The sequence below is a fragment of the Triticum dicoccoides genome, chromosome 6A, assembly GCF_002162155.2.
Source record: "Triticum dicoccoides isolate Atlit2015 ecotype Zavitan chromosome 6A, WEW_v2.0, whole genome shotgun sequence".
Lineage (NCBI taxonomy): Eukaryota > Viridiplantae > Streptophyta > Magnoliopsida > Poales > Poaceae > Triticum > Triticum dicoccoides.
The window spans coordinates 384138599-384151959 of NC_041390.1; positions in this window are offsets into that span (position 1 = coordinate 384138599).

Sequence of the window (13361 nt, forward strand, 5' to 3'; positions counted from 1 at the left end):
ATATATATATATATATATATATATATATATATATATATATATATATATATATATATATAGCCAATGAAGAAAAACGACGGAAACAGTGAAGACAATGCAAAGTTGAAGAATTTGAACAACTGAGGAATTTCAAAACAAAAAAACTCAAATTGAAGATTTTCAACTTTTGGTGGTGGCGTGACCCACCGTATAAGAATGATGATTTCAGACACCGCGTACAATTGTCGTAGGGTTCTGAGAATCAAATTCTTCATTAATTTCTTCACACTTAGAGTGTTATTCTTCATTGATTAAAGAAAAACGTTTCTTCACGTGTTGCACATCTAAGTCATCAATTTTGCATAAGTGTTAGGATGAGTGTCCTTTTCAAAGAACATTCGAAGATTTTAAGATATTTAGCTCACACCGCAACTTGCTAAATCTCTTCTCATCTAAGGGCTTTGTGAAGATATCGGCTAGCTGTTCTTCAGTCTTCACATGCTCAATAAAAATGTCGCCCTTCAACACATGATCACGAAGAAAATGATGATGAATCTGAATGTGCTTTGTCTTCGAGTGCTGAACTGGGTTGTGAGCAATCCTGATGGCACTCTCATTGTCACAGAAGAGAGGCACATTCTTCACGTTGACGCCGTAGTCCTTGAGAGTTTGCTTCATCCATAGCAACTGAGCACAGCAAGAACCAGCGGCAATGTACTTAGCTTCAGCAGTAGATAGTGATACGCAATTCTGTTTCTTCGAGGACCAACATACCAAAGATCGTCCGAGGAAATGACATGTACCAGATGTTGACTTGCGGTCCACACGATCACCAGCATAGTTAGGGTCAGAATATCCAATGAGATCAAAAGCCGAGCCCTTGGGGTACCATAATCCAAGTGTTGGTGTGTGAGCTAGATATCGAAGAATATGCTTCACAGCCTTATGGTGTGATTCCTTATGGCGTTTGACCAGTTCCCAGACGTTGTTGATCTCGAACTGATGTAATTCTTCTTGCATGGCCTGAATCCACTCAGGCTCCAGAAATGCTTCATCTACCTTAGTGGGCTCTGTGATAGAGACAAAAATATAGTGCCTACAAAAGTTAGATAAATGTGAAGCTTTTGAGCGTGTGAGAGGACCTGGTGCTTTAATGTCATCGATGATCTTTTCAACTTGCACTTCTTTTGCAAAGCGAGGATGAGTTGGTTGTCGTTGAGAAATTTGATCAGCATTTTCTTCAGCACCATATTCTTCAGTATTTTCTTCAGGTGCATTAGCTCGACGTTCTTCATGTTCTGGAATGAATTCTTCAGCAGATTCTTCGGTAGGAATGACATCCTCAGTAGCCTTGAACTTGATATTTTCCTTAGGTGCTGGTTCATCTATCACAGAAGGTAGGTGCTCTCTTTGCGAGCCATTAGTTTCATCGAACCACACATCTACAGTTTCAACAACCTTGTGAAGAACGTTGTTGAAGACTCTGTAGGTGTGCGAGTCTTTTCCGTAACCAAGCATGAAACCTTCATGTGCTTTCGGTGCAAATTTTGAGTTGTGAAGAGGATCTCTAATCCAACATTTAGCACCGAAGACTTTGAAATAACTTACATTGGGTTTCTTGTCAGTGAGGAGTTCATAGGCAGTCTTCTTGAAGAATTTGTGAAGATATACTCTATTGATGATGTGGCATGCAATATCAATTGCCTCAATCCAGAAATGACGAGGCGTTTTGTATTCATCAAGCATAGTGCGAGCCATCTCATCAAGAGTCATGTTCTTGCGCTCCACGACGCCATTCTGCTGAGGAGTATAAGGAGCAGATAACTCATGAGTAATACCAAGTTCATCAAGATAGTCATCAAGACCAGAATTCTTGAACTCAGTTCCATTGTCACTTCTAATGTGCTTGATCTTCAAACCAAAGTTGGTTGAAGCCCTCGAGGAAAATTGTTTGAAGACTTCCTGCACTTCATGTTTGTAAGTAACAATGTGTACCCATGTGTATCGAGAGTAATCATCAACAATAACAAAGCCATAGAGGGATGCATCATTTGAGACTGCAGAATAATGGTTAGGACCGAAGAGATCCATGTGAACCAATTCAAATGGACGAGTGGTGGTCATGATAGTCTTTGCTGGATGCTTAGCCTTTGTCATCTTCCTAACTTCACAGGCTCCGCATAAGTGATCCTTGAGGAATTTGACATTCTCGATGCCAATGACATGCTTCTTCTTCGCAAGCGTGTGCAAATTCCTCATGCCAGAGCCAGAGCCAGCCTTATGAAGCTTTTGCAAGTAGACACACGGCTGGTTGCGGTCCTATAGAGAAATCAACAATATACAAGTCTCCTCTCCTAAAGCCTTCGAAGACTTTGGAATTGTCAGCTTCCATAACCATAACACAATGGTACTTGCCAAAGACAACAACCATATCAAGATCGCAAAGCATTGAGACAGACATGAGGTTGTATCCTAAGGACTCGACAAGTATGACTTTGTCCATGTGTTGATCCTTTGTGATCGCAACCTTACCTAGACCCAATACCTGACTTTTGCCTTTGTCAGCGAAGATGATATGCTTCAGATGCGATGGTGATAAGGGAGCTTCCATCAATAGATTCTTGTAACCAGTCATGTGATTTGTACATCCACTACCGAGGACCCACTCACTGGCTTTGGGTTGATCATCCTGCAGATGAATTAGTGCAACTTATGAACTCATATACTTCATCAGTGAAGAATATGACATCAATTCATCAGATCAATTTCATCAAGCAACAGAACAGATAAAGCAGTATGAGGACGTGAGAAATGAAAGTTCATTTCTTCATGATTAGCCTGCATCCTTTTAGGCACACATAGGTCTCTAGCAAATTCTTCAGACGATTACGTACGTCTGGAGACCTGACCCTGCAGAAGAGATTAGTTCTTTTTCTTCACCACCCACATCTGAAGGGGTGGCAAAGAGTTCATCCCTCTACGAGCTCCATACGAGAAAGGTGGCATGGAAGGCAGTCCATTTCGTTTCACATAAGAGGAGTTAGGGTAAGCATAAGAGTAAGCAGAGAAATTCTTCGAGGACTTATGAACATAATGATTTGAAGAATAATGCACATATCCATAATCCTTAGATCTTCCCTGCGAAACAGACGGGTTAGCATGATGATAATCATGTGAGGACTTTGATCCTTTTGAGGAATTTGATCCTCGTGAGGAGTTTGGTCCGTATGAGGACTTGGATCCAAATGAAGAATTTGGTCCATATGAAGAATGTGATCTGGGGTTCCTCTTCTTCCCAGGTGGCGTCATGGTGACATTCACCTGAAGATTTTCAAGGCATCTTTTGGGAACCCAGATTTTCTTCATAGGAGAACCGTTCCTGCAGTTAGTGCCAACATATCTAGCAAATACTTCACCATTCTAATTTTTGAACAGTTTATAGTTGGAGTCAAATGACTCATCATCAGAACGAGGAGATTCACATGCAAAGCCAGATAAGTTAGATGGATCAATTGGAGGTCCATTTGCAGCCACCCATGAGGTTTTGGGGTACTGCTCAGGCTTCCAATATGTACCATCAGCATTGAGTTTCCTCTCAAAGGCAATACCCTCTTTCCTAGGGTTCCTGTTGAGGATCTGCTTTTTAAGAACATCACAAAGAGTCTGATCCCCTTTGAGGCTTTTGTACATGCCTGTCATGTACAATTCCTTCAGCCCTGCATCGTTATTGATACTAGCAGTGTCCTCAAATGAGGAATTAGTGATAGCAGAGGCGGGTGAAGAATTTGAAACATTAGCAGCATTTGAACATTCAGGTTAAGAATTAGCAGATTCATGTTCAATGCACTTCAAGTATGGATGAACAAATTCTTCCTGAGAAGCGATGATTTGTTGAGCAAGTAATGAATCGCGCTCCTTCTGAAGATCTTCATAACTCACTCTTAGCTTTTCAAGATCTTGCTTTATTTGAAGAAATTCATATGAAAGCTTCTCATGATCAGATAAGAGAGTGTTATGATGACCTTGAAGGTTGTCAAACCTAGACTGAAGTCTCTAAAGATTTTTAGTCAAGGTTTTAGTGCGATCCATTTCTTCACCCAACATATTATCACTTTTGTCTAGCGTGTTTTGAACCTTTTCAAAAGCCTTTTGTTGTTTTACAACAATCTTAGCAAGTTTGGAGTAGCTGGGTTTGAGGTTTTCATCAGATTCATTCTCACTTGATTCAGAGGAGGGGTATTTGAGTACCTTGTCACCTTTTGCCATGAAGCAATAGGTGGGAGCGTAGTCATCATTGTTTCCATCAGCCGTGTTGGTGAAGCCATTTTCTTCAGAGTTGAAGATGGACTTGCTGACGAAGGCAGTAGCGAGAGCCAGGCTCGCCACACCAGACTCAGACTCCTTAGATGCCTCCTCTTCCTCATGTTCCTCAGATTCAGCCTCAGAGTCCATTTCCTTGCCAATGAACGCCCGAGCCTTCTTGGAGCTTCTCTTCTTGTAAGACGAAGACTTCGAGGATTTTGATGATGAAGATTTTGAGGATTTCTTCTTTTTCTTCGCATCATCAGAACTGTAATCCTTGTATTTCTTCTTCTTTGATTCCTTTTCCCACTGAGGAAAATCTTGAATATAGTGCCCAGGTTTCTTGCATTTGTGACAAAGCCTCTTCCTGTAGTCACTGGATGAGGAATCAATGCTCCTTGAGGATTTTCCAAAGCGACCACGTCTTGAGAACTTATGGAATTTCTTCACGAGCAGTGCTAGCTCATGGCTCAGTTCTTCAGGATCACCAAGACTGCTACCAGAATCTTCATCTTCAGATTCAGACACTGCCTTGGCCTTCAGGGCACGTGATCTGCCATAGCTCGAACCATAGAGATCTCTCTTCTCAGCAAGCTGGAACTCATGAGTATTTAGCCTCTCGAGGATATTAGAGGGATCAAGTGACTTGTAATCAGCATGTTCTTGTATCATCAATGCCAGAGTATCAACTGAGGAATCAAGCGATCTCAACAATTTCTTCACCACCTCATGGTCCGGTGATGTCAGTGGCACCAAGTGCTTGAAGCTCATTTGAGATGTCAGTCAGGCGATCGAAGGTCCGCTGAACATTTTCATTGTTGAGTCTTTTGAACCGGTTGAAGAGATTGTGAAGAACATCAACTCGAGAGTCACACTGTGTTGAGACTCCTTCATTGACTTTGGACAGCCTATCCCAGATAAGCTTAGCAGTTTCCAAAGCACTCACTCTTCCATACTGTCCTTTGCTCAGATGGCCACATATGATATTCTTCGCTTGAGAGTCGAGTTGCTTAAATCTCTTCACATCAGCAGCATTCAAAGAAGGTGTGACTGAGGGAACACCATTTTCCACAACATACCAGAGATCATTATCAATTGCCTCAAGATGCATTCGCATCTTATTTTTCCAGTAGGGGTAGTCTATCCCATCGAAGGTAGGACACCCAGCAGAGACCTTGATCATACCTGTGGTCGACATAACTAAAACTCCAGGCGGTTAAACCAAAATCACACAGAACAAGGGAGTACCTTGCTCTGATACCAATTGAAAGTGCGTTATATCGACTAGAGGGGGGGTGAATAGGCGATTTTTATGAATTCTTCACTGAGGAATTTGCAGGTGAGGAAATTCCTTAGCGAAGAACTACTAGCAGCGGAATAGGTACTCAAAAGTAAACATAACAGAACACAAGCATAGTCATCATGATGAAATGAAGACAAGCATAGAGTACAGAAAGCGTAAACATAGGATAACACAAGATGAAAACAAACAGACTGAAGAAATTGAGCTGAGGAGATTGAAAAAGTCTTCAGTCAAAGTCTTCAAACACATATATGAACAAGCACTCAACACAGTTATGAGGAAATGAAAGAGTTGAGGAAATAGAACCAGTGAGCTTGGTGAAGAAAATGATTTGGTAGACCAGTTCCAACTGCTGTCTCAGTTGTATGTCTGGTTGGAGCGGCTACGTATTTAAACCTGAGGACACACAGTCTCGGACACACAGTCCTCACCATATTCTCCTTGAGCTAAGGTCACACAGACCTCGCCCAATAACTCATTGTAAGTCTTCAGGTGACTTCCGAACCTTCACAAACTTGGTCACCCGACGATCCACAATTCCTCTTGGATGCTCTAGACCTTGACGCCTAACCGTTTGGAAGAAGCACAATCTTCAAAGGTAATAAGCGTCGGATCCACGCAGGATCAATCTCTTCAGTGATGCTCAATCACTTTGGGTTTGTAGGTGTTTGTGTTTGGGTTTTCCTCACTTGATTATTTTCGCTCAAAGTCCTCGGAGGATGGGATGCTCTCAAATGACAAGTGTCAGTTTCTCTCGGAGCAGCCAACCAGCTAGTGGTTGTAGGGGCGACTATTTATAGCCTAGGGAGTAGCCCGGCATGATAAGACATAAATACCCTTCAATGATATGACCGTTAGGTGGATAGATATTTTGGGACAGCTGGCGCATAGCACAACAATGGTCGGAAATTTGAGTATCAAATTCCTCAGGGCTATCATGTTCCTCACTGTGTAGGCAATCCGCACTGGCGAATTCCTAACTCCTCAGTCAGAACAAATTCCTCAGAGACCAGAAGGACTTCGTCTCTGTCACTGAAGAATATGACTGAACTGTATGAGATTTCCAATGGCTTCACTGAAGGGATTGGTAGGTGTAGGATTTTGAGTTGAGCATCACATGGAAATTTTTCCTTGGTATTTCCTTGACCCCCTTTAACAGTATGGTGTTTCCTATGACTCAAGAAAGAGAAAATGAAACTACGAAAACAAAAGTCTTCACGCTTCATGTTCCTCGAATGAATGCCAAGTCTTCAAGGTCACACCAATTTCTTCACTTTGAAAGTCTTCAGAAAGTCTTCATAAATTCAAAGTCTTCAGTTGAAGAACTTCATTTTAGGGGTCGACTTTCTCTTTAAATATCAAACTCCTCATAGACTTATAGTCCTGTGTACACTCATAAACACATTAATCCCTTAACCTATAAGTCTTCAATACACCAAAATCACTAAGGGGCACTAGATGCACTTACAGTATCAAAGTTAAATTGTTGTAGACATAAAGGCTATAGAGACTTTACTCCATATGGTATAAGGAATATGAATCAAATATTAAGTACTACCATGTAATTCTACTACCACAAATTATATATGTTCTTTTTGTAAAAAAATTCATACTCTTCATACCATAGGTGCAATGTCATAGGCAAGGTTTTGAGGTCATTTTTGTAGTTAGAAACTTACGCTTCAAATATTTGTGAGGTTGGTAAGGAAAAGGTTGCATGCGCAGTGTCATCATCTCTCTCGGGACAACCAAAATGCTTCAATATTTGTGAGGAAAGACAAGAGATGTTAGCTAATAACAGCCTCATATCTAGAAAAAATTTGTCCATTTATGCATAGTTTAGGTAACTACAACACGCACACCTGAACACAGCCAAATAATTAGAAGTTGCAACCAACAATCATGTACTCTTCTCACTTACTCCTTTCATACTTATACTCCATATAGACTGGCAAGTGCCAGCTATAACATCAATGGAACAGAACAATGCAAGTGAAAGAATATGGGATGATATAGCTGTTTTCACCGAATTAAACATGAATCACTAAAAATCGGATGCCATCACTGCAACATTAGTTCCCTTGGATTCCATTCAACCATGTGCTTCCTGAACCGGTGGAAAATGTGCCGCATCATGCCCAACCACAGAAGAAAAGGGGGTAAAAGTTCAGACACATGCTTGTACTCAATTCAAAGAGGGAACAAAAATGCATCTGATCCATCGATCATCCGGAAAGGAGAGAGAGTACCATACCATTGGCGATTCGGGGATTAGGTGGAAGGCGCCATGAATTGGAATGTCTAATAACATGATGAGGGTTGCGGGTCTACGATGCCGCTCTGGCGGCGGTGGCACATGTGCCCATGGCGGTGGCAGGTGTCTCACGCTTCTCCAGCGACGGCGGGCGCGACGGGGTGCCAACGGTAGCAGCATAGGCAGGCCACTACAGGTGTAATAGCGCTGCACTACGGGAGCATCAGAGGCACAACAGCGACGGGGCGGGCTCACAGTTGTCGGCGGACTTGCCGCCCTTCTTGACAGGAGCATTTTCCTGTGGCAGGAAGGACTCGTCGTCGTCAATGGACTCCTCACAGCAACAATAAAACTCATTTTTCAGCAATTTCTACAAATGAAGTTCTGAAGAAAAAACACAAACAAACCATCACCTATGTTTGGCATTGGTACGAACAAGTACAGAGCAACTGTTGGGGAATGCAGTAATTTCAAAAAAATTCCTACGCACACGCAAGATCTATCATGGTGATGCATAGCAACGAGAGGGGAAGAGTGTTGTCCACGTACCCTCGTAGACCATAAGCGGAAGCGTTATGACAATGCAGTTGATGTAGTCGTACGTCTTCAGGATTTGACCGATCCTAGTACCAAAAGTACGGCACCTCCGCGATCTGCACACGTTCGGCTCAGTGACGTCCCACGAACTCTCGATCCAGCTGAGTGTCGAGGGAGAGCTTCGTTAGCACGATGGCGTGATGACGGTGATGATGAACCTAACGACGCAGGGCTTCGCCTAAGCACTACGACGATATGAACGAGGTAGATTATGGTGGAGGGGTGCACCACATAGGACTAAGGGATCAATGATCAACTTGTGTGTCCTAGGGTGCCCCCTGTCCCCGTATATAAAGGAGCAAGGGGGAAGGCCGGTTGGCCCTTGTGGCGCGCCTGGAGAGGAGGAGTCCTCCTCCTAGTAGGAGTAGGACTCCCCTTTGCTAGTCCTACTAGGAGGGGGAAAGGAAGGAGGAGAAGGGAGAAGGAAAGGGGGAGCCGACCCCTTCCCTAGTCCAATTCGGACTAGAGGGGGAGGGGGCATGCGGCCTGCCCTGGCTGGCCCTCTCTCTCCCTCCAGCACTCCGGTTTTCTCTAAAATCACCCGGAACACTTTCGGTGTCCGAATATACCCGTCCAATATATCAATCTTTATGTCTCGACCATTTTGAGACTCCTTGTCATGTCCGTGATCATATCCGGGACTCCGAACTACCTTCGGTACATCAAAACACATAAACTCATAATACCGATCATCACCGAACGTTAAGCGTGCGGACCCTACGGGTTCGAGAACTATGTAGACATGACCGAGACTCATCTCCGGTCAATGACCAATAGCGGAACCTAGATGCTCATATTGGTTCCTACATATTCTACGAAGATGTTTATCGGTCAAACCACATAACGATATACATTTGTTCCCTTTGTCATCGATATGTTACTTGCCCGAGATTTGATCGTCGGTATCTCAATACCTAGTTCAATCTCGTTACCGGTAAGTGTCTTTACTCATTCCGTAATGCATCACCCTGCAACTAACTCATTAGCCACATTGCTTGCAAGGCTTATAGTGATGTGCATTACCGAGAGGGCCCAGAGATACCTCTCCGATACACGGAGTGACAAATCCTAATCTCGATCTATGCCAACTCAACAAACACCATCGGAGACACCTGTAAAGCATATTTATAGTCACCCAGTTATGTTCTGACGTTTGATAGCACACTAAGTGTTCCTCCGGTATTTAGGAGTTGCATGATCTCATAGTTATAGGAACATGTATAAGTTATGGAGAAAGCAATAGCAACAAACTAAACGATCATCGTGCTAAGCTAACGGATGGGTCAAGTCAATCACATCATTCTCTAATGATGTGATCTCGTTAATCAAATGACAACTCATGTCTATCGTTAGGAAACATAATCATCATTGATTCAACGAGCTAGTCAAGTAGAGGCATACTAGTGACATTCTGTTTGTCTATGTATTCACACATGTACTAAGTTTCCGGTTAATACAATTCTAGCATGAATAATAAACATTTATCATGTTATAAGGAAATATAAATAACAACTTTATTATTGCCTCTAGGGCATATTTCCTTCAGTCTCCCACTTGCACTAGAGTCAATAATCTAGATTACATTGTAATGATTCTAACACCCATGGAGTCTTGGTGCTGATCATGTTTTGCTCGTAAGAGAGGCTTAGTCAACGGGTATGCAACATTCAGATCCGTATGTATCTTGCAAATCTCTATGTATCCCTCCTTGACTTGATCGTGGATGAAACTGAAGCGTCTCTTGATGTGCTTGGTTCTCTTGTGAAATCTGGATTCCTTTGCCAAGGCAATTGCACCAGTATTGTCACAAAAGACTTTCATTCGACCCGATGCACTAGGTATGACACCTAGATCAGATATGAACTCCTTCATCCAGACTCCTTCATTTGCTGCTTCCGAAGCAGCTATGTACTCCGCTTCACACGTAGATCCCGCCACGACACTCTACTTGGAACTGCACCAACTGACAGCTCCACCATTTAATATAAACACGTATCTAGTTTGTGACTTAGAGTCATCCGGATCAGTGTCAAAGCTTGCATCGACGTAACCGTTTACGACGAGCTCTTTGTCACCTCCATATACGAGAAACATATCCTTAGTCCTTTTCAGGTATTTCAGGATGTTCTTGACCGCTGTCCAGTGATCCACTCCTGGATTACTTTGGTACCTCCCTGCTAAACTAATATCAAGGCACACATCAGGTCTGGTACATAACATTGCATACATGATAGAACCTATGGCTGAAGCATAGGGAATGACTTTCATGTTTTCTCTATCTTCTGCAGTGGTCGGGCATTGAGTCTGACTCAACTTCACACCTTGTAACACAGGCAAGAACCCTTTCTTTGCCTGATCCATTTTGAACTTCTTCAAAACTTTATCAAGGTATGTGCTTTGTGAAAGTCACATTAAGCGTCTTGATCTACCTCTATAGATCTTGATGCCTAATATATAAGCAGCATCACCGAGGTCTTTCATTGAAAAATTCTTATTCAAGTATCCTTTTATGCTATTATGAAATTTAGTATTATTTCCGATCAACAATATGTCATCTACATATAATATCAGAAATGCTACAGAGCTCCTACTCACTTTCTTGTAAATACAGGCTTCTCCAAAAGTCTGTATAAAACCATATGCTTTGATCACACTATCAAAGCGTATATTCCGACTCCGAGAGGCTTGCACCAGTCCATAAATGGATCGCTGGAGCTTGCACACTTTGTTAGCGGATCAACAAAACCTTCTGGTTGCATCATATACAACTCTTCTTTAAGATATCCATTAAGGAATGCAGTTTTGACATCCATTTGCCAAATTTTATAATCATAAAATGCGGCAATTGCTAACATGCTTCGAACGTACTTAAGCATCGCTACGGGTGAGAAGGTCTCATCGTAGTCAACTCCTTGAACTTGTCGAAAACCTTCTACAACAAGTCAAGCTTTGTAGACAGTAACATTACCGTCAGCTTCAGTCTTCTTCTTGAAGATCCATTTATTCTCTATGGCCTGCCGATCATCGGGCAAGTCAACCAAAGTCCACACTTTGTTCTCATACATGGATCCCATCTCAGATTTCATGTCCTCTAGCCATTTTGTGGAATCTGGGCTCATCATCGCTTCCTCATAGTTCGTAGGCTCAGCATGGTCAAGTAACATGACCTCCAGAACATGATTACCTTACCACTCTGGTGTAGATCTCACTCTGGTTGACCTACGAGGTTCGGTAGTAACTTGATCAGAAGTTTCATGATCATATCATTAGCTTCCTCACTTACTGGTGTAGGAATCACTGGAACTATTTTCAATGATGAACTACTTTCCAATAAGGGAGCAAGTACAATTACCTCATCAAGTTCTACTTTCCTCCCACTCGCTTCTTTCGAGAGAAACTCCTTCTCTAGAAAGGATCCATTCTTAGCAATGAATATCTTGCCTTCGGATCTGTGTTAGAAGGTGTACCCAATAGTCTCCTTTGGGTATCCTATGAAGACACATTTATCTGATTTGGGTTCGAGCTTATCAGGTTGAAGCTTCTTCACATAAGCATCACAGCCCAAAACTTTAAGAAACGTCAACTTGGGTTTCTTGCCAAACCACAGTTCATAAGGTGTCGTCTCAACGGATTTAGATGGTGCCCTATTTAACGTGAATGCAGCTGTCTCTAAAGCATAACCCCAAAACGATAGCGGTAAATCAGTAAGAGACATCATAGATCGCACCATATCTAGTAAAGTACGATTACGACGTTCGGACACACCATTACGCTGTGGTGTTCCGGGTGGCGTGAGTTGCGAAACTATTCCGCATTGTTTCAAATGAAGACCAAACTCGTAACTCAAATATTCTCCTCCACGACCAGATCGTAGAAACTTTATTTTCTTGTTACGATGATTTTTCACTTCACTCTGAAATTCTTTGAACTTTTCAAATGTTTCAGACTTATGTTTCATTAAGTAGATATACCCATATCCGCTCAAATCATCTGTGAAGGTGAGAAAATAGCGATATCCGCTACGAGCCTTAATGTTCATTGGACCACACACATAAGTATGTATGATTTCCAATAACTCTGTTGCTCGCTCCATTATTCCGGAGAACAGAGTTTTAGGCATCTTGCCCATGAGGCATGGTTCGCAAGTACCAAGTGATTCATAATCAAGTGATTCCAGAAGTCCATCAGAATGGAGTTTCTTCATGCGCTTTACACCAATATGACCCAAACGGCAGTGCCAGAAATAAGTTGCACTATCATTATCAACTCTGCATCTTTTGGCTTCAATACTATGAACATGTGTATCACTACTATCAAGATTTAGTAAAAATAGACCACTCATCAAGGGTGCATGACCATAAAAGATATTACTCATATAAATAGAACAACCATTATTCTCTTATTTAAATGAATAGCTGTCTCGCATCAAACAAGATCCAGATATAATGTTCATGCTCAACGCTGGCACCAAATAACAATTATTTAGGTCTAAAACTAATCCCGAAGGTAGATGTAGAGGTAGCTTGCCGACGGCGATCACATCGACTTTGGAACCATTTCCTACGCGCATCGTCACCTCGTCCTTAGCCAATCTCCGCTTAATCCGTAGCCCCTTTTTCGAGTTGCAAATATTAGCAACAGAACCAGTATCAAATACCCAGGCGCTACTACGAACATTAGTAAGGTACACATCAATAACATATATATCAAATATACCTTTCACTTTGCCATCCTTCTTCTCCGCCAAATACTTGGGGCAGTTCCGCTTCCAGTGACCAGTTGATACGTCCATTTTGCATCATGCTTTTATACCAATATTTATTGCATTATGGGCTGTTATTACACATTATGTCACAATACTTATGCTTATTCTCTCTTATTTTACAAGGTTTACATGAAGAGGGAGAATGCCGACATCTAGAATTC